Source organism: Nomia melanderi, chromosome 7, assembly GCF_051020985.1.
Source record: "Nomia melanderi isolate GNS246 chromosome 7, iyNomMela1, whole genome shotgun sequence".
Classification (NCBI taxonomy): Eukaryota; Metazoa; Arthropoda; class Insecta; order Hymenoptera; family Halictidae; genus Nomia; species Nomia melanderi.
Window position 1 is genome coordinate 16,510,126 of NC_135005.1, and position 22,355 is coordinate 16,532,480.

Here is a 22,355-nt window from a genome sequence, read left to right on the forward strand (position 1 = left end):
GCCGCTCTCGGGAACTCGACGCGCTAATTATATGGTCCGCTAACGTTTTTAACGGAATTAGAATTTTCGATACGTATTCCGCCGGTTGCAGGCACGAAGAACAGCGTGGGCGGCCGGGGGCGGCGGCGGTCGTTAATCACCGACGGCGCGAGCTCGCTCGCAGAGTTTCATTTCCGCGTGGCTGCGTCTCGTTACCCCTCCCACCGTTCTTTCGAGGCCGTTCCACCCCCTTGGAACCGGTGCGTCCTTTCGTTCCGGGCCGGAACCGATTTCAGCCGCTTCCTTACCACTCGTTTCCACCCCGCCGACAATGATGCACCTGTCAAACGCACCAGGCACGCGCGCACACCTGCCAGATTCGGTCTAAGAGCGAGCCGCCCCGCTCGTTGCCGTTTAATCCGCGGCTGTGTGGATCGAGGAGGGGTAGGAGGGGGGCGGTGGCCGGGGTCGGCCTCGTGTTTACATCGCCGCCGAGGACGGACCATTAATTGCATCGTTACACCGGGCGAACTCCAATAAAACGTCACGCGTCGCCGGCAATCTGATATTGTTTATTACGTCGTTCGTCATAATTAGGGGCCGCCGGTGAGGCGGAAGCGCGTAATTAAACTGCCGTGACGATAAGCGCGGAATACTTACGAATTAATTACGAGATAAACGGGAACGCGGGCTAGACACGCTTTCTGGCCGACGGCGTTCCGCGGGGGAGGCCCCGACGGACTTATCGGTGCACGTTGCCTTACCCAACATTCGTCGTCCGTCAACTTTTCCTTCGCTTTCGGGCTTTCATCCGCGCGTACGCGACCGGTCGCGAACGACGGCTTCATTTGTCTTCGTCTCCGGGTTGCGCTTTCCGTGGGACTTTTAATCACTTGCCGCGGCAACGGTATTCGGAGGATCTCGCGCGAAGAATTGTGTCTCCAGCGATTATATGCAGATTTGTACACTAGTTTCGTTGAGTAATCATTTAGTACAAAGTGTAGATATCAGGACTATCGACTATAATATGTCGTTGACCATTTTGGAACAGAAACGTGAGGACGCGAGTGGTTAAACTGATGGATTTATGCTGAACAACGTAGAAGCTCCGTGTCATAGTCCCGATTCAAAAGCATCGTCGGTACGAATAGACATTGTACTATTATTACCATTATCTTTTAGCGAGACGCGAAAAGCGAGCAGTAGAACAAAGAAAAAATAATGGTAACAAGGAATTGTCTTACAAGATAAACGAGAGGAACACTTCGGAGGTTCTACGAGAATACTTCATTAGCGGAATTGTAAAAAGATGCTAAACACAATGGCAGTAATGTATATATGATTACAATTATAGTAATTGAAGGAATTAGAAGAGGCGGGAGTAACCTTTAATAGTCGAAGCGTTTCTCTCTCGAAGTATAGCGCCGAATCTTCCTGCGTCTGAGGCACGGTCTGTTAGACAGCCTTAACGAGGAGTCTATTAGTGGGCCCTAGACTAATCTCATCCTCCCCCATCCTTTTTCTCCCCCGATCCCCGTCTCACCCCCAACAGCCGAGAGAGTGGCGAGAGCCTGATGAAGAAGAAACATGCAGCTGCTGCCAAAAAGCTCACCCTAGCACCGGTTTTGTGAGTGCCTCGTGTCTCCTCACGTAGCGGCGAGCAGTGCTACGTGCTTCGTTACGACGTCTGACATCTGCCTTTGAAAAGGCGCGCATCTGAGCAACTATTTCCCCGGAAGCGAATCTCCTAAGGGGACTCGCAGATACAGACACGTAATCCTTCACCGCTCCTTGATAAATAAAATTATCGTTCGAGCTTTCAAACCGACGATAACGAACTGTAACGCGCTAGGACTCTCTGCCGCTTAAGCTTCCATTAATACGTTACTATGCATTTCCTCATCAGTTCGTCGGTGAACGGATTAACCGCGGGTTATTAGCGCCGGCACCGATAGCTCAAAGGTGAAGCGAAGGTAAATGAATTCAGGGACGAATCGCGGGCACCGATTCGGCGGCAGTCGAAACGCGCGGCGCGCCGGCCGCCGCAACTTTTAGCATAAAATCCAAACTCGGTAATGAACCTGCCCCCGTATCGCTCTCGTCGAGTCTTAATCGGCGTATTACAAAGGGTATCTGTCTAGCGGATAAGGTTATCAAAGCGAAGCCGTGGAGGGAGGCGGACGCGCGACGTCGGGGAAAAGTGGCGGGAGGAAACTTACAACGACGCGACAAAAAGGCAACGAGCCACGGCGAGCTACCTTGTTAAAAACTCCCTCTTAACGAGTGCGATGTAAAAGCGGCGTCTCGACGTGGAATAGGATGCTTGACATTGTTTATAGGGAGGCGGCGGGACCGCGCGTTCTCGTGGAGGCTAAGCTGCTCCGCGAAGAAGCAAAGATAACGCGACGCCGGGAACATCAACCCGCCGTTCGACCCCTTCGATCGATCGATCGATCATCTCGCGGATATCCGTCTGGCGCGTCGAACTCTCGTCGAGTTTATTAAGGGCTGCAAATTGTTCGGAGCATTCTGCGCGGGGACGCTCGCTTTCGCCTATAATCAAGTTTTCGCCTGCTCGCGCAGCGGCCCTTTGCTCCGCGGAAAAAAGTTGCTCAAAGGGGTGTAGAATCTAGATTGTAATTGCGAGCTTTACGGCGCCTCCGTTTTACCATTATTGCAACCATTAGGTGACTTCCTTTGTATCGGCACGGCGGAATTTTCTCTTACTTCGCGCGCAAAGTGAAATCTAGGTCTCTTTAGACCGAGTTTACAGCGGGAACCGGGGAAATACGGGCGAACGCCGGGGATCGTGCATAAATGTATGAGCCCTTGAAAACCGGGATAGAGCGAGTCACGAAATTACCTTGCCGCGACAATGCTGGAATCGAATTCGTTCCGACGGAGTTCCTAAAGCATTTCTTTGATCTACGACCGGCAGACGTTGGTAGTTTATTTTCGACATTAACGGGGCAATTACTTTAGCTCGCGCAGTCGAGTAAGATCACCGGGTACATTCGTTTTAATTAATAATACAACGAACCTCGTAACGTCGCTGGAACCTTCTCTGCCTATCGCGTACGCATCTTCTCCGAGTTTCAACACAAGGCATTCCAATATCTGAAATGTCCCGGAGTACTTTGTTGCCAGCTTAAAGAACACATGTTTACATCACGCGACGGAGCACGTGGGCTCAGCCAGATAGGACAATGACTCAACACCCACGCGGCAGACAACGCAAGTAGCGTCCACCGCTTTGTGCTCAATCTTCTGCAACGATCCACTCGAATTTTCCGTACAACTGGTAAACGCGAAACGATTCGCAAACATCCGAAGAAGTACAACTGTTACGCGCCGAAAAATGACAGTAACACACACACACTTCTTTGTAAACTGTGATCGATCTAACTACTTTGTTCTTAATAAGTCATTGAAAATGGGAGAAAATTTCAGTCTTGTTCTACGTCAACGTATCCTCTAAGGTAGAATCACTGATAATGGAGGAGTAATATACAATTTGCATTCAAACAAATTAAATAATATTTATGTTTGTTCAATGCCATTTGAAATCTTCACGAGTCTGACACGATATTGTAGGACAAGGGGTTAAGAGTGATTATATTTTCTTTGGGGGAAACCAGTTCAACAACCTTATTACCCTATCACTGTAAAAAGCTCGTAGGGTCCGAGCGTGAAACGCAAAGTGGAAAACCAAAGTAACGACTAACCCCTCGCGGACAACAACCGAACGTAGCGCAATAATTGATCAACCAGACGTATTGCCAGACATATTGGCCGCGTCGCGGTACAGACAGGACCTAATACACTCGAGCGTCGCAACAAACTGGGAGCAAGGGAGAAGGGGGCGTGCAAACAAGGGTTGCACGACGGGAAGCTCACTTCAGGAATTACGACTTTACGAGCGTTTCAATTTCTCGGCTTAGGTTCCGCCCCCGCGGAGCCTCATCCGATTAAGCGACTTTACGATCTCGTGGTATCTTAGAGGAAGACGGACAGGGTAGTTCGGTTTCCTCGACGGCCGCCCGGCCGTGGGGTGGCGTTCGCCCCTCGGTAAATCTGACTAACGTGCGCCGGGATGGCGAGCGGAATTACGATCGCCCCCGTCGCTTCGCCAGCAAACGGGTCAAACAGACCGTGACCTCCGGAGTGACTCGAACAGCCGGCCTTGTCGCGACCGGGGCTCGCCTTGAACCTGTCGGAAGTATTGTAGTCCCGGACTCCGGCGGAATAAGTTCTCCGAATTTCAAAGAAGACGCCGCTTATTCCGCGCTACTCGATTATTCGGCTCCGCAGACCCCGGGGGCGATATACCGTCGCGAGGGATGACGCGACAGCTTTACGGGCGGAATTCTGCGCGTCTTCAAGGGAGGAATGCTCTTGAAATCCCGTGATACCTTTGTTACAGTTGTCCGGATGTTCCGTGGGCAAACGTCGGAGAGTGCCATGGTTTCTGTGTTGAGTTTCCGCGATGCTGTTGTCGGAACCTTGCGTTCGCGACGACAGGGCAACGCCCGCGAGCATCGACGTCGCGACGGTTGCCCGAGCACCGTTAATGAATGGGTAGAAAAACGTAGAGCGACGAAATACGAACTAAGAATCAGTCGCGAATGAACTAAGTACAAATTAGCCAGCGAGCTAACGAATCAAAGAATCGTATTGTGTATCGCGCATCTCGTAACTTTTGTAAAAATAAACATCAGGAAGACGTTTTAATTATTATTCTAATTATTTTGATCCCACGATATTTTTATATGATGTTTTCTCTGCCATTTATGCTGGTGCATAGGTATCTTTACGTTCGACGCAGACGCCTTGGTCAACTCTAGGTAGCTTTATCGATGAATTCGATAGCAGTTTCAAGACGATACCGCTTTCCTTTCAACTCCTCTTGTCTACCAGCGCTTCAGTCATCTCTGGGATGGCCATAATGGAACGCGGAGAAAAGGATCGGCCGTAAAATCAGCCGTAAACTGGAATTCTTGGACGTCCAAGTGCCCGTCTGGTTGGCCGAAATGCTTCTGGTACTTCATCAGGTTCCTTCGGTTTTCGGAATGGTAATGGGACATCGCTTTCGCGAAAGGGAAACTCGGAAGGGTCGTCTGACCGTAATGTGTACCGAGCGCGCTACGGCAAAGAGGCGACGCTGTCGTTAAGATGGAAATTGAAGAAGACGTTGTAACGCATTCGAGAGACGACAGGAATGAAATCACCTGACAACAGACTGCGTCGCTTGATAATGTATGCACCTTGTTAGCGGCACTCGAGTCAACGACCTCGAGTAAAACATATTCATCAGTCATCCCTTAAGATGCTAATACATCATAACAAGAACGGGTACACCGCAGGACGAAATGGAAGACGCGACTCCGCGAGAGCTCGTCTTTCGAAGCGTCCCCTGCACCGGCAATTATACCTTGTCGCGTATCACGTTGAAAATTCGTGTAACTTTCGTAGAATAATCATTAATCTCTACGAATAACAAGCTGACTTACGTGTAACCAATTTGACTCGATAACATGCTTTGAAAAAAGATCGACACCATTAAAAATACATAAACGATCAAACAGTCATTCTTCCTGACATTTTAACCCTGGTTTCACGATACGAGTCGCAGAAGTCGATTGCTCGATACTTCCTGATTTTTGTAAACTTCAATGGAATAAGTAACATTCTTTCTTATTCAACGATTTACTCGTTTCCTCGTGTTGTCTAGCTCTCTTCTATCTTCCGAATATATCGTACAATCATTTCAAAAGCCGAAACATTAATTTCCTCGATTTTTCTCTCTACCGAAGCGCATTGTCTTCTGAGCGGCTCGCACACCGAACAGTGAGCCACGCGAGAGGCGCAGCGTAGAGCCGAAAACGCGCGGCGTGTAATCAAATAAGAGCGTTCGATTAATCAGGCGTTTCAGCGAGACGTTGCCGGATGTTTCAAGCTCGCGAGGGTAGCAGCCAGCCTATTTGCAGAGGTGCAAAAGTCGGATCCGGCCGCGAATCCGCCGGCCGGGCTGCGCGAAACCATTACGGGACCCATTAGAGACCCCCAAAGCTCTTTTCATCGAATCGCAGAGAAGTTTCGCGGTAACCCGGGTAATTAACGAGGCCGTGGAACTCGTTCATCCCCGGGACCGATATCAGGTCGAGACACGGAACGATGCCGGTCGACGAGACTCGCGTCTCAATCGATCCCGCCGGCAACGGAGTCCGATAATCATTACGTTAATTAGCCGACCGGTGTCGTCGCGCTGCCTTCCGCAACAATTATATGTATCGGGGCTGCTCGCCTCGCCGAAGAATCGCTGGATCCTGCTTCCGAATGCATCTGGAACGAAGACCGTTGAATATGGAAAGGCTTGTCGATTCCGAAATAAAAGTTTTCCCTCGCGGACAGCGGCTACAGTCCGGCTGATTAATTGATTCGCTGTTTCGCCGTGCGCGGCCCGTTCATTAGGCCGTCCGGGCTGTGCGAAGTTTATTCAGGTCGATTCTTTCCGCGGAAGCTCGACAAATTTGATATCGCCGTTCCTATAATAAAAGCGATATTCGTAGAGCCCGGCGACGTTGTACGGGCGCATCCCCAACGAGGTGAATCCGTTAATGGTTACACACGTTTTTTTCTTTCTTTCTTTTTCTTTTTTTCAAATTAGAAATACCATCCGGCAATCAGCAATTTCTCGTATATTCTGTTCCATTTAATATGGAGTCCAGTTAAATCGTAAAGTTTTAATTGTTCCGTAATTTATTGTCTTACGCCGCGGTTCGCCGGCATATTCCGCGGCGTCTATTTCCAAACTAATAAAACGGTTCAAGGGATTGCGCCATTCTGAAATGTGCAATTTCACCGTGGAACGGGTCGATTAACTTTCGGAATCTACGAAACGATCGACAATATCCGATAAAGATCAAGGAATCATTAGTATCGCTACGCCGGGGCACCGAGCGCGGCTCGCCGGACGATTTTTCACGGAACACCGTCGCCGCGTAAGCCTCTAAACGTCCATTTTTCTTAGAGAATTTATCGGTACATTTACTCCCGGTTCACCGGCAAAAGGTACTCTCTGCCCGCGCTCCCTTGACCGTGTCGGATATCCGACTCCGTGACATGAAACGCCTAGCTCATAATCCGCCGATAAATCGCCTTAAAACTCGGCGAATCGTGGCCGACCGGTTTATGATACCTGCACACGTGGCGTCGAACGTTCTACGTGTCTCGAAATGACGATAGACCGTCGAAATTTATAGCCGGGCCGAACCGTTCTACGTATTCTACGCGCGGCGCAAGCAATTCGACGGACACGGGGGAACATTTGCCGAGAATTGCTGGTAGAATTCATCCGACGGCGATTCGCGCAGTCGCGGGGGAATCGGCGTTCCTGAAAAATTATAGGAAACGCGATAATAACTTGCTCGAGGATAATAGAAATCGGAGACCTCTGATATTAACCCTTTCCGCTGAGAAGCTTCTCGCTGGAAATATTTCAGACGACGAAAGATAATAGAAATGAAATAGAAAAATAGAATGAAACATAATTATTAGTAATATTAATCTTCGAGTCGCTCGATTTCCTGCGAAATTCCTTACAGAAGGATCTATCGCCTTTTCAATAATTTTCACCCTTTTCGAGAGATTCTCAGTCACTTGATTTGATTTGCAAAATTTTCTTAATTAGTTTCAAAGAACATCGTCGATCTCATCGGAGAGTATCGAATGTTTCTAGTGAGAAACTTTCGAGTGCAAAGGGTTAAAATTTAGGAATCGGTGATTTCGATGCATCTAACAGTTCCAGTGTTAAGGTGCTCCGAGTATCCGAACGTGACATTAGTCACGAGAACCGTACGGTCGCATCGATTGTACCTGACCCCTGATTGCGCGGACACGTTTCCCTCCGGCCCAAGAGTTACTTAAATTCCCCCCTGGATACCGTTTACCGAGTTTTACTGCGGCTAAGACCAAGGGGGCCGACTAAAAGTTCGAGAGCGTCGGGATCACGGACCGGTAATCCTTCGGATAATGCGCGATAAGTCCTGCGGTTCCGTGAACTGGACGGTTACGTCCGCTGGAATCTGCCGTAACCCCGTTCCGGCGTCACGGTCCCAGGTCCTCTTATTGATTTCTAATGACCGAACATTTCTATTTAGCCCACGCGAATCGCACGCACGCACGCACGCACGCACGCCATCCTCGGATCCCAGCCCTTTGCACTGCCAGTCATCCCCAGCGAGGATCACTTTGACGAAGCGTGCAGGAAGTATCGATAATGGAAACGCGAACGGTGAACCCATAAAACCCGACGACGACTCGGGAATACAAACGAATATTGACGGACGTTGTGAATAAAGAATCTTGGGGATGGAGGGTGGAACCATGACTCGAATACGGAGAGGCATCCATAAAAGATCAACACTCTGTATTCATATCGACTGATTAAAACCGTCGACTTTACAGGATCTCTACGTGTTTCATCCAGTTTCGGAAGATCACTAGATAAACCAATAACAAAACGTCTCGTTCAATTGAATTAAACTGAAAACGGAGTAACTTCTCATTACTGCGTCCACATTCTACTCATCCTCTCCTAATTTCCCTCAGCAATAGCGTGAAGCTGAATCAATAGAGACCGCAACAACGTCCAGTTCCTCAACTCTGCTTCCATGTTGATGAACCATCCTCTCCCAGGATTCCCGCACTGTCCACTCCACCGCGACAGCAGAAAAGCCCGAGAAACAGGCGTGCAATTCGTCGCAGCGTTTCGAAACACGTTCCGAGCATCGTCGAGCGTGCGTCAGCCGGCATCTCCCGATCGGTGGATCCGCGTTAAGCCTCCCTCGAAAGGAAAACCTGCTTACGCTGAATAATAAATTAGCCACAAGCCACGCTCCGACTGGTTGGCGCCGTGGCATCAAAGTATCCGCAGACCGAGAGACCGGCTGCTCCGGGGGGGCGCTAACGAACCTGGATGCGGGATTAATAATAAATCAGGAAAGTCCAAGGGGAGAGCGTTACCCAGGTTTTAGCCGGCCAGGTGTGCGCACGCGCTCGTACGTGTGCGTTGCCAGAAAGAAACTCGAAATACGTATCTCCTACGGCGAAGGGTGGCGGCGTGTTCCCTCGCAGCGTGACGATCGGCCGGGACCGGTACAATGGCGCGTTGCGATTCTATTGTGTTGCGGCCGCATGAAAATTGCCGATATATATTTCCTCCTCGTGGCGGCCGACCCCGAGGCCGTCGAACACCGAACGGCAAGTTTCTTGGCGGATTTACCCCGGCCCGGGGAATATTGGCAGATAAAGTAGCCCGATGAAAGCAGCACGGCCGCTTTGAAAGCGGCGAATCTCGTAAAATAAATATCTTTCGTTACGACCGGCTCCGGTAATTTATTATTATACGCTGCCCGCCGCCGCGGCTAGGGGGCGGCGGGGGCCTCGCTGGATGTATTAAAGAGAAGCGGAAGGCATTAAGGAGACGCTTCAACAAAGTAACGTTTAACCCTTTGTCGGGAGGGGGTCCGCTATTAATTTTTCGCGGGAGAGTGCAGTTTTATTGAGGAACGGTGATTAATAACGCCCCTCGCGACCGTTTCACCGGAACCGAAGGAAATACGGCCCCCGCAGAAATTTAAATTATCCTGCCCACGGGTTCGCGCAGCCTGCGGATTCGCTTCGCGGAGAGAGAGGGACGGCGGCTCGGGACAACGATCGCGCGGCGCGTCTATCATTGGAGGATCGAACGTATAAGCGACCGTTTCATGGAAGAGACCGAAGCGTGGTTACCGTCGTATCGATCCGGTGTGCTTCGATAGAAAAGATCGACGACTGCTTTTGAAGCTGTTCCAAATGGGGTGGGGATGACCGCAGGACAATTAACGAGGCGGCAACCGCGGCGCACAGAGATTCTACTATAATCAATTATGCAACGCGCAGCGGAGACGTGTGCAGTTTTTGCCTGTGTTAACGAGGGAGAACGATTAATAAGCTGAGGGTAATATCGAACTTCAAATGAAAACTTGGACACGCGAGAAGTTGGACGAAACTTCTAAAAGATTCGGTCAAAGGAAATCTACGGGCTAATCAATTTTTCCGACGTCCGGTGAATTATACGGTTCCAGAGTAATAACCCAGAATCTGTAGGCGAAATTAGAAAATTGTTTTCCGCGCGCCTAGTTGGTCGGTGGATTGATGATCCTCCGTTCCCGGCGCAATGTATCTGGGTCCACACTTAATTGCACGGAAGCCACTAGGTCGCAGGCCGTTCGACGATCTGTAATATACGCACCTGGGCGTCGGAGATCTGATTTAGAACCAGATCAGGCTCCGCGGAGTCGCTCGGTTTCCCTCGATTAAACCCGCGCACCGAGTTACATCGATCATCGGCCGTGGCTCCGGCGTTCCACGGTTTTCGCGCCTTTCCCTTCCAACGCGGCTCGTCATTTTTGGCCCGTCAGTTCGGCCGACACGCCGCCGCTCGGCGAACACGCTCTCGCGATACATCGCCGCGGAGGAAAACGAGTTTCTATCGACTAACAGCAGATATATATCTTTCCCGTGCGCGCTTTCGAAAATACGAGCGAAAGGAACGAGACGCGACGCGACGCGACGCGACGCGACGCGGCGCGACAGGCGAGCCCCGCCACGAAGGGTGCACTTAATTCGACGAAAACGCGTGATCGACGCTCGAAACCTGTCCTGGACAGAGTGGATCGGGGCGTCCGCATTTTTCGGAATGCTCCGGTGCAATATCCTGGAAATCCCCGCATCGATACATCAGAACGCGCCGGTAGATAACTTTCATCCCCTATCTTTCACTCGGGAAGAAACACGGTACGTTGCTAATAAAACCCCGCCGAGAACCAAAATGTCGATCGAATCTTTTCGATAAGCAGTGACATTCGAGAAGCGTATTAAAGCGAATCGAAACTTCAACCTACTTCGTCGTGTCAAGACGGCAACGCGATTGCCGATAACGTTGAATAATCAATGCGCAATGACGACTCACGCGTTTCCGCATCCTCGCGCAGAGCGCCTGTGCTCGTGTCCGTTAGCGGCGCGTCGCGGAACGAGGTGACCGATCACGAAGATCGCGCCTCGTGTACCTCCAATCAGCGTTCTCACCTGCGACAAAAAGAAAACGAGAGTTAACCGTGTTATTAAAGGGACGGGGGGAGCGGGGGCACGCGGGAAATGCGCGCCATCCGAAGAATGCCGGTGCCGATTGAAACGTTACGACGCAATTTGTTGAGGCACTAGGATCCGCGAGGTGGATCATCCAGGTGGATCATTGAGGCTCGACTCTCGCGTCGGTCGTAAAATTAATTAACTATTCGCGAGTACGTAAGCTGGCCTTTAACGATAGCATTAATAAAACGACATCGGCTGATCGCGATTATCGTTCCGGATATATCTTCTTTTACGAGCGGGCTCTATTATCGCTGCATGCGAAACGATTCCCGACGAGCGTTAGCTCGGGGCTCGGAGCATGTGTTACTGCGCCAGTCACGCGAGTCTCGAGATCCAGGTATTTTTCAGGAACGCTACATCGAAGTGTAACTCCTCTGATCTTAATTCCCGCGCGCGGATTGGATTGTCTGGTGAGATGTACACTGTAGAATTTCGAACACCTTTTGCTGTTTCAGTCTTCGCTGCTGTAATATTCTACCGAAAAATAGTGTAGACAGTTCGTTCTTCGTTTCCTCGTTTATTAACCCTTTGCACTCGAAGGTTTCTCGATGGAAATATTCAGCATTTTCTGACGAGATACAGGTCATACTGTTTGAAACTAATTTAACGATAATTCGTAGATGAATCAAGCAACGGAGGTGTTTTATTCAAATATTTCACGTAGCAATGCAAACTTCGGAAATATTAAATATTCAACTTGATAGTTTCGTTGTATCGATTCACGTGGTGACTGAGTCACCTCTCAAGTGCAAAGGGTTAATGAATAGAACATTCTTCGTTTTTCTTTAATAGACAGTTCCACGTTTTTAATTTATCGAGAGTGATACTACTCCGTGAAACTGTAAAACGGTATCGTCTAACGTAAAGTAGAGTCGTTCACTTATCTCAGCTTCCTTCGCGTTAACGACGTCCGCGCGTGTTTCGATAATTTTCCATCGCAGGATTATGTGGTCGGTGACCGCTCGTTCTTCCGCGCGGACCCGAGTGTACGCGTTTCGTTAATTTAATCGATATCTCGGCCGACCGATACCGGAGTACCATTACACGATCGCGACGAAGCATCCGTAGATAACGTCGTGGAACGTCCGTCGCGCGGCGAGGCGCTCGTAGAAAAACGCGATTGCCTGCGCGCGGTCACCTGCGTGCACGACGGGTTCTGTGTAAACAGTGCACCGATGATTCTTGCCGTCCCGGTTATAAGTCGACTGACTAAGAGCGGCATGAATCAATGGAACGCTGTGTACACGCGGTTATCGCGGGCCCGCGATACAAAGAGGAAAAGTTTGTCCACCGTATACACGGTAATCTCGTGTACTTACAGACAATTTCGCAATCGTGCTGCCTGTGTACGTGCACGTGCGTGTGTGTGTTTACAGAAAGAAAATATTTCTGACCACGGAGAATCGAAAAATCTCTGATAAAAGTTAGACTTCGTGGATCCTATATTTATCGCTCGTAATTATCTTCCAAAGTACATTCTCGAGTTAATTCTATCTTTACATCTGCATCATTGTAATCTTTCCTCGTTAGTCTATCATTACGTTACCCCCAGCGACTAACAATCCATTTCCAACGGTTCAACAAGTAGAAATCGTTTCGCGAAACGGCAGTGAAGTTCGCAACCCTCGCGTTTACCGGAGGTTGTCCGATATTTCCAGAAATATTCCCTTATCACGGGAATTTCGTCGAAATTTCAGTTGGAGCGGGTTACGTGTCGATTCGGAGAAAACGTCGCGTCACCGGGCACCAATATCTGCCTCGGGCGAATCGGTGTGTGCCGAGTGATCGATGCGTCCGCAGGATTTCGCAACGCCGAGATAATGGACACTCGGCCGCGATCGATCAAGGAGCTCGATACACCGTGATATACCGGGTGGGCGGGCGTGCGCGGGTTCGAGGGGGCCTTGGGACGAGCGAGCCGCTTATCTTCGAGTCGGTCGATAGGTGCGTGAAGAGATCGAGCCGGCGGGATTGACGGTATTAACCGAGGGTAGCGTGGAGCGGCTGCTTACCGAGCCGAGCTTTTCTTCTCGAATTGAACGGGCCATTAGCGGGCTAACTACTTTATTGCGCCTGAGTGGCCGCTCAGCGCTTGACCTATAAACCGCTTCACCTTTGCGCCTCCGTCGCGACACTGTCCGCGCGGGACGGGACGGGAATGATTCTAAACATCCGACGGCTGCGAAAAAAAGCGCGCCCACGCCGCCGCTCGGCGTGCACGGGCGAGATCGATGCACGAGGGGGTGTGGGGGGATTCGAATGCACTTGAACGGGGCTCTCTCGTTCACCTCGAGAAAGGCCCTCGAACCGCGCGGCGAACTTTCCGCCGCAATGCGACGACGACGACGAGCGGGACGAGTAACTTTCTCGCCTCGGAGGTGCCGAGGAAAAAAAAGCGGCGAAGGAGAGGAGGGAAGGACATTTACACGGATAAGGGGGAAACAGGCTGCGCCCGAGGCAAACTTAAGTGACCGCTCGAGGCCGTCGAGGGGTTCAACCCCCGTGCTCCTTCCGTTTTCCCTATTTTTACCCCTGCGCCGCCCGTCTTCTCGGCTCTCGATGCCCCTTGTCTTCGACAGCGTTTTCAGGAAAAAACAAATTCAGGTCAACGCTTCGGTTTTCCCTTGATTAGCGGGCCTCTGTACGTTCGCCTGATACAGCGCTTTCTTTGATTACACAGTTCAATTCCATACGCCGAGTACCGACGATGGAATAGAGACGGAGAGAGGTCTAGGGAATTTCCCTAATTACCGGAAAGGTAACGATAACGCGAGAGACGAAGCGGCGGTAATTAATCTAGAGTTTTTCGCCGAGCGAGTGCACGCGAGCCTCGTTCTTGACCTTACACGGAACGCGCCGGCAATTATTTCGAGCGCGCGGTCGCATTACGCAACGCTGCTCCGCGTCACGTTCGATCCGAAACTGCTCCGGTGGCCGACGTGTAATTAATCGCACGGCCGTGTCGCAATATCGCGAGAGAGCGATGCGGTCACACGCCGCCACTTCGTAGCCATATGCACCGCTCGAAAGAGCTGGTCCTTTTGATGTCGACCCTCTGATGTCATTAACATTACTACCGATCCCTCCCTCTTCCGCTCTCGCGTCACTTCCTTTCCCCTTCTCAGCCCTCTCTAAACGTATTTATTTACGCGACCAACCACCCCGTCTTCCACGTCCGGCTCGTCTCTTATCGATCTCTCCGCTGATATTCGCTCTCGTCGATCCGCAGCATCGATCAGAGCGTGGAACGGGGGAACCGGTTTACTCTGATACCTCTTTTTCGACTCCCCCCCGTATATCGACGCGCGCGCTCTTCCTTTTCCTCGTGCTTCTATGTTTTCCCTCCTTTATCTCCGGCAGTTCCCGCGACGAGAAATTGAGATGTCTGGGTAGCGACGTCCATCCTCGTTCCCCTTCCGCCCCCGTCGTTTTCCGAATAACGGCCACCGTGAATCTAATTCGACCGGGATAGAAGGGCAGCCCTAACGCTCTCACCCCCGGCTCGCCGTGAGAGATCCGTTCGTCACGTTTCGGAATCCGGCGCGAGAAACGCGGCAGAATTGCACCTCGTATTTATCGGTTAGGGGGCACTGAACGTCGTCCGCGATCGTGAAATACTGCGGCTATATTTGGCGCGTTGTCTGAGCGCGATGGGCGCCCACCCGAAACATCCTTGGCCCTTCTAATGGAACTTTAAGGCTCGACTACGGTGCTCCGGGAGATCGTTCCCGGTGGAAATGTTGCGAGATATAAATGAATTCTTAACACTCCGCGCGAACAACGTCGTGCGCTATAATTGAGATTCGTAATGTTCGTTGATTTGAGATCTTCCTCGCGAGCAGAGAGATATCGCGCAATCGATACGAATCCGTCAAGCGAGAATTACTTTCGCATAGCAGCGCGACGTTACTTGAATGAAGAAATCTGTCTCCGATATTTCCGGCGGCTTCTAAGGGGGGAAACAAATGTGATTACGGTGTGCACAGAGGGAAGCATAGGCACCCCTGATCCAGGACCACTCGGAATACGACAAAGCCCGCGAATTCTCATTCATGGAGGTCCTATCAACGAATCTGTATTTCCTTCCATCCCCTCACGGCATCGGCTAGAATAGAATACACTCGAACATTTCCACCGATAAATCCTATCCCGTTCCGAGTCACTCTTCCAGAAAGCTCAGCCATAAAATCAGCAAATCCCGCGATGTTTGTTGTTAATACACCCTAGATAACGACGCGGAGCAACAATTTCATAGCGTAATCCGCAGATAACAGATAACCTTATCGAAGAGCAACGTCGGCGCTTTTACCGGCGGAAGAAAAAAAGAGGAAAAAGCATTCGATAAAACGCGTGCGCGGCGCGGGGGATTGTTCGATTGCTCTCGCGTGTATCGATCGGTTCGCGGAAACCGCGTCGAGGCAGGTCGGAAAATTTCTCGGTCGAGCAACACGTGGCGCTCGCGACGTAATTGCAGGCTTCGGGAATTATAACCGGTAACGGGCCGACTATCTTCGTCCAGCGTTCGCGTGTCAGGAAATCAAGCGGCCCCGAACAAAGCGAGCTCGCGCGCGCGTCGCGCGATAAAATATTCAGTGGCGGTTTGCGTCGCCGGCTGAACTTTCCCCTGCGCGCCGCTCCAATTTTCGCGGACTCTATGCGCGAGGCTGTTTTTCGCGACGCGAGGAACCCACCGGGCGCGGAACGATAACGCTAATTAAATACGAGCCGCGCCGACACCGGAGCGAGCGCGCGTCCGCCTAACGAGGCCGGTAATTACGCGACGGCTTCATCTTCCCGAAGCCTCGGCAAAAACCGCGACGCCGGCGTCGTGGCCCATTACTCCCGGAATAATCGCGAGAAGGGGACGCGCTGCGTTCGTCGGCCTGAAAACTGTCCGACGTTGACGCGGACGCATCGACGAGCCACCGGCTGTCGCGTCCGCCATCTTGTCGGTGAAAAACCGTCCTGCTGTAATCATCCGAGGGGACGCGACCGTTCGCGGACACGCTCGCTACCGTATCCGTCGGTCTTTAAGCGTGTCTATTGTACGAACAGATATTTCTTCGCAATTCCCGCTCGCTGTCTTAAGCTTAAACGATCTAGAATTACAGGTCACAGTACGGCTGTATCATTATTCCCTCGTTCCGTGGAATTAAGGGCGTGCAATGACGTTATACGCGGATTTTCCGAGCAAGTTGGATCCAGCGTGCTTCGTCGGTGGAAAAAAATGAATGATTAATGGCTAGACCGGCGATGTGCTTCCGGCGCGTCACCCTGTATAATTCTCTGGACATTTTTAGTCGCTCTGTTAGCTTGATGGCTCGAAATCGTTACAGTGTAGCCGGGACGCGGTGCCCGCTGTGGGCAGAAATTCAAGGGACGTCGATGAAAGGGTGTTGCGAAAGAACATGGCGCGCCTCGGGAGACCATAATGCCAGCGCGGCGGAACGCGGACAGCTGGGAAAAGTAGCTCCGAGAAGTAATGTCAAGTTTGATGCAACGGCCATTGTCAGGTGACAGCCGAGTTCAGCATAAGCGCGTTACGATTCCCGGAGCACTCGGTGTCCGCTCGCCAGAAGTAAAACGCGTCGCGTTACGAGCCACGCACACGCGCATTCCGACGGCAAATGCCTTTCGTCGGACGTGTTGTATCGCGGACGCCGATGTACCGGGTGACCGTTGCGAAACAATGCGAGTCATCGGTTTTTTGCCCGACGACGACGACGATTCGCGGCTTCTGGAAAAACTGACGTGTCCTCGCAACAGCCGAGAGGCGTCAACTCGCGTGACACTTCCCCGTAAAAAGTTGGCGGCACGCACGCTTCCCGTGCCGAACGTTTGCTGCGCGGATTATATTGAATTTCCGCGGGCTCCGAAGGCGCGAACGCGATGAACGCGTCGATTAATGCGGGATTGGCCGCGTGCACGAGCAAACAACGCGTTACAATTTGAAAAGGACCCTTCCGATCGCGAACGAGGATCGCTCGAGCATCGGGGAGGCCGGAGCGCGTCGGAATGAGCCGGATCGACAGAAATCGGATCCCGCGACGATCGATCGGCCGGCGGGGAACGGTCGCGGTAGCGAGCAACGAATCGATCGGTCGGCCGCGAGTTCTTTCCTTACAACTCGGTAATCCTAGCGTATCGAGCGGCATTTGAATTCTCCCTCCCCCGTGCAGCGAAGCCGAAAATCCAATGCGCACATGGCGAATTCGGGGAAGCGGCGCTCGAACGCCATTACCGGCGAACACGTTTTGATATATACAACGGAATTACCGTCGGGATCAGATGGTGGAAATTTGATCAGCGCTAATCCTGAATAATTGGCTAGCCGCGAGGCTGGCCCCCATTATTGGATAAGAAAACCAGTGCCCGCTGCAACGTGTCGGGCGCCGAATAAAATAACAGATTTCGAAACGATCGGAGAGAATCCTGGATCACGGGAGCTCGACCGAGTCGGGATCAAGAGATTCGAATTCGGATAACCCATGGGTCAGAGAAGTAGAATCGGACGGACCCTAAGTCGAGGAACTAAGTCCGAGAGGACTTCTGATCCTCGCGGCTGAAGCGAATTCGATAGTTCCAATCTACCTAACCTCCTGAGGTAGATTGATCCCGCTGGAATCTCAACAACGAAGGGTACGGGCTACCCTCGAGCGTCCCCGGAACTTCATAGAAACAAATCCGGAAATTTTCCACGCAGAGCGCGGCGACGCGCGGCTATAGTTTTAGCATATTGTGAACCGTCCAGGCCGGCGAGCCCGAATTTCGTTGGAAATCCGGTGGCAAAGGCTGGCCCCGGTCCCCCAAATCACGGGTCGGCCGGCGGTCTGCATAGAAGAGCAGCACGGAACGAGGGGATGGTGAAAGGCGGGCGCAGCCGGGCTCGAATTGCGGGCTAAAAGCGAGAACGCATCCGGGAGCATTAGCGAGGTGTCTATTTTCATTTAAGGTAGATGCCGGGGCTAGGGGTCAGATGGCGATAATTCGGTCGGTAATAGTCGCGGCTCGTATAAGCAGTCTGCAGGCTGCGTTCGGCTAACAGGCTGACTATGGCCGAACAACGCCGGCCGCGGGGGTGTAAAAGGGAACGACAGGGCCGAAGGGAGGCGGCCGACGGCCGCGGGAACGAGGGCAGCCGACGGGGGCGAGCGGGACGATTCGCCACGGGGGAAATGAAAATAAATGATAGCGACGCCCGTAATTAATTTAACGCGCGAGAACGGACTGCGAGGCGACTCGAGCGGGCTGCTTTATACGCGCGTCGCGTATAAACATGCCGGTGCATGTGCGTGAGCGTACGCGGCGGCTGTCTGCACGGCTGCCTACGACGCAGCCGGATTACGAGTTCCTCGTTCGCTGCACAGGGTGTCCTGGAAAAATATTCCCTGTCAGCGGATAACCGAGAGCCCCGACGGCCGCGCGGCTCGCGAAATTTCGAATTCGAAACGCCAGCAAAAACCGGCGGTCCAGTCTCCCCGGCGAAACCGACGGTAAAATCGTCGTTATATTTTCCTCCGGCGTTTGTTTCGACGTGTAATCGACCGGAAGAACGAAAGGGAGGGTCGAGAGATTCTCTAGCCAACTGTGGCCTCGCCGGTTGACTTCTCGTTACGGGGACGCGATGATCGTTCCTCCCGAACCGAGGCTGTAAGCTTTCTCCGCTGATATCAAGGATAACGCCGGGGACGTGTTTGCGCTGGTTCCCGCGGGGAACGTCTTACAAAAGTGTATTACTTTTGCGCGGTCATCTCGGACAATGTAAACTCATAAATTTTTATAATGCCGGCCGCTAACGGCGGGCTAGGTTCGCCGGGTAACCGTGCGAGCCGAAATGTTTTCGGAATACAAGTTCCCGAGGAAGGGCGAGGCCACGATAATCGATAGCCCTTCCGGGGTTAAGAGTTACGAGTTTGTTTTCTTCGTGCGGTCCGCGCTCAACCTACTTTCCCGAATTCTGTTTCACGTTATTACAATTAGGAACGAAGTTCCGACGACTCCGCCCCGCCGTTCCATATCCGGCGCGACATCGACCGCGAAACTCGGCTAACCGGGATACAGCGGCGGACACCGGAAGTTACGAGCGCGTGAGCCTCGGAAGGAGCAGCCTAACAGTCGCCGTAACTAACAATGCCGCCTGAATATTCGCCACCGTTAAAAATTCAACTTTTAACTACCGACCATTACGGCTCGTTAGGGGCTGCCGAGCAACCGATTCCGCGTCCTCGAAACTTGGAGCGAATAAAGTTCACGAGTAAAGTTCCAAGAATTTTTGTCGCTGGGAATTCCTGCTTCTATCGCGGAGCTTCTGAAAAAACCTGCGAAACTCAAAGGTTGTAACTTACGAACGACCGTTCGAGCTGCCCGCGCTGCACGGAACACGCGAGCGCGACTCTACGGGGGAAACTACGGCACGAAAGGGAGCAAATCATAAGTCAACGCGCGTGTCGTATGTTACAATTAGTTCCCATTGACAGAACAGGTTTAAGAGTGACGAAAACATGTTAAACGCAGATCAGCGGCGATAGCGGGCCGGTATTCATTAATTTCCTCGGGAGCGGGTAACCCGCGAGACAAGCGGCGGGTAATTTGAAAGGTGTTCGAATCGTTCGGTCGATATGGAAACTGGAATTACGAGGGCGAGCGCGGCGACTGGCCGGCCGGCGAGCGTTTCCCGTGGACCCGTCCAGGCGAAATATCAGATATTCCGGGAAGATAAACACAGCTGCGTGCCGGGTGAAATTTATTTGACAAAAGCGAAAGGCTCTCCGGCCGTCGACGGTCTAACGGCATCGCGCGAGGCTCGCGCGCCGCGGCGTAAATCCCGGATCGCCGGTACCAACGAAATAACAGGAAATCTCATTAACAATTCGCGGACGGGGCGGCGTGCGCGTTCGTCGAACGCGGCCGAATATAAAGCCTTCGGTAATATCTAAACGACAAATAGCCCGAAATCTCATTAATAAATCGGCCGCGTGTACCCTGGGACAGCCGGGGCCGTTCATCGAATATACGATTCGTACTCGGTAAACCACGACAATCCCATCGCGATGTTATTGCGTGCACGCGCTCTGCCAACTACCGTGGCCCCGCTCCCAGCGACATTATCTCGCGGCGGACAGTGATTCTTCCGCGCGGTGGGAGCCTGAAATGTCCTTAAAGCGGAACAACGAGGAAAACTCAGCTATTAGAACCGGGGGGGATGGGAACTCGGCTACCTTTTATCTTCCCCCGTGACGTGTGCGGGTTCATCGTGTGAACCCGAGGCTTGCGGGAGATGTACAACGCGCTTTCCGAGCGTAGACCGTCGAATCGTTGATTTATTCGATGCAACCGATTGTCAATATGTTTCCAATCTTTCCTCGCAGCTTTGGGAAAGTGTTTACCTCCCTTCAAGACAATATAGTCTCTCCCGAAGGACAGGGAGCGACATATTCATTTGTCCCTTATTTATCTACGTTCTACTGTGGACGTTAAGTGTACTTAGCAGAGCCGTTGTTTACGTTCTATCTGCAAGCCCCTGCGTTGTATTATCCCGTACTGTTCCCTTTTGTTTAACAGCTCGATTCAGGATCTTGATTATTTCTACGGAGAAAATACAGCGACCCGATGCGGCAAATTAGTGCAGCTGTTTGCAACGAGAGTACGTTCAGCACGGAAGACGAGGAGTCTACGACGCGAGGAGTATATTCGAGCGGCGACAATGTTACTCGCCGGAACAAATGGAGCCCGCCTGGTGTTAATACGGGACAGGTATTAAGGAATGCGTATCGTCGCGAACCTTAACTTCCATCCGGCCGGGCAGAGTAGCGGCGACGGTGGGTGGCGTACGTTCGTTCTACACTTTATTGTGAGTGATGTTATTGGAGTCTGTAACGGCGGGCGTCACATTTCCCTCGGTAAACAAGCTGAAACGAGACACGAAATCGCGCGTGTACGTCGCCACGTTCCGGCGCGCGTTTGTATTTGCATGAGAACAGCCGGCGATGCTGGCGGTGGAGCTTTACGCCGATGGCTGTTCCCCCGAACGCGAAAAACACGCGTAGGGGAGCGAAGAACGGGAGCCCGCCTAATCAAATGGAGCTCTCGGGCATCCTTCCTTGATCCTGTTACGCGCGGGACGCTGCTGTTTCCACGTACGAGCGCGAAACTTTCGCAGCGTCGTTTCTTTTGGTAATCTGTCGAGCCCCGAAGCGTGTGCACCGGATGAAGACGTTTGCATTAAACATGCGAGCAAGCAACACCCCTTGCAGTTTCTAATCTTGGAATTACCGAAACCATCAAAATTCTTTTCGTCAAAATTATTAACCGTCTGAATTCTCCGTTACTGTCTAAAAGTGCCTGTCGGTTCGTAGAATCGCGTCAAACTTATTTACTCGTTTTCCTTCGAATTATTTCTTTGTTATTATCTGCTTAGAAAATGTAACGATCGCGCTATTCATCACTTTGACTGCCACGTCACCCAAATTTGGGTGACACTATTTTTAAACTTAATTGTGAATTTTCTTGGTAACTTTCTTGGAATTTTGTTGGATGTATGAGATATAAGAAAGATAGTAATTATTACGAAGAATCTCGACCTTTTAGCTTCTGCTTAACGAAGAAAACTGTTTCAAGTACATGGGAGTTTTTACGAATGTTTGGCAGTCGAAGTGTTATAATTCTTTTATGTACAAGTAGAAAAGCGTTATGCAGTTTCTGAACTGAAACGAAAGGAGCACGGTCGCCTGCCAGTTTTTAACCAGGTTTCTGAATAAATATTGTCCGAGGTTCTAGGAAATCGGTGTTAATCCAGCATGACGCAACAAGACGTCATCGGCAGCGCGCGCGTGAACCGCGGAACACGGATTCTAGAAGCAATGGAGGATTACACTACGCTGTGGGAAAGGAAACGCTCGAGGAGAGAGGCGAGAAAAAGTCGTTCAGCCGAGAGGGGAAAAAAAGGAGACAACGCCAGCAGCCGGGGACGCGTCAAAGCCTCGAAAGTCAGCCGTGAAAGTAGACTACGTAGACCGGGGAAAAAAGGAAACGCGAATGATTCGAGACCGCGACGCCTCGCGACTCCTCTCCGGATGATTTGAGGACATTAGGGAAGGCGCACCGGCGGCGCCGCCGCGGCCGTTCAAGCCTCGTTTCCCCGGAACAAAGCGGTGAAAAGGGAGCCGTGAACGTAACGCGCG

The 22,355-nt window shown here is 51.6% G+C and overlaps 1 protein-coding gene across 3 annotated transcripts in view; it reads right to left on the bottom strand.

Moving 5' to 3' along the window:
• The window catches only part of LOC116424976 (Krueppel-like factor 6), a 373,050-nt gene that overhangs the window by 234,009 nt on the left and 116,686 nt on the right, over positions 1 to 22,355 (bottom strand). The gene's annotated exons all lie outside the window — the stretch shown is intronic.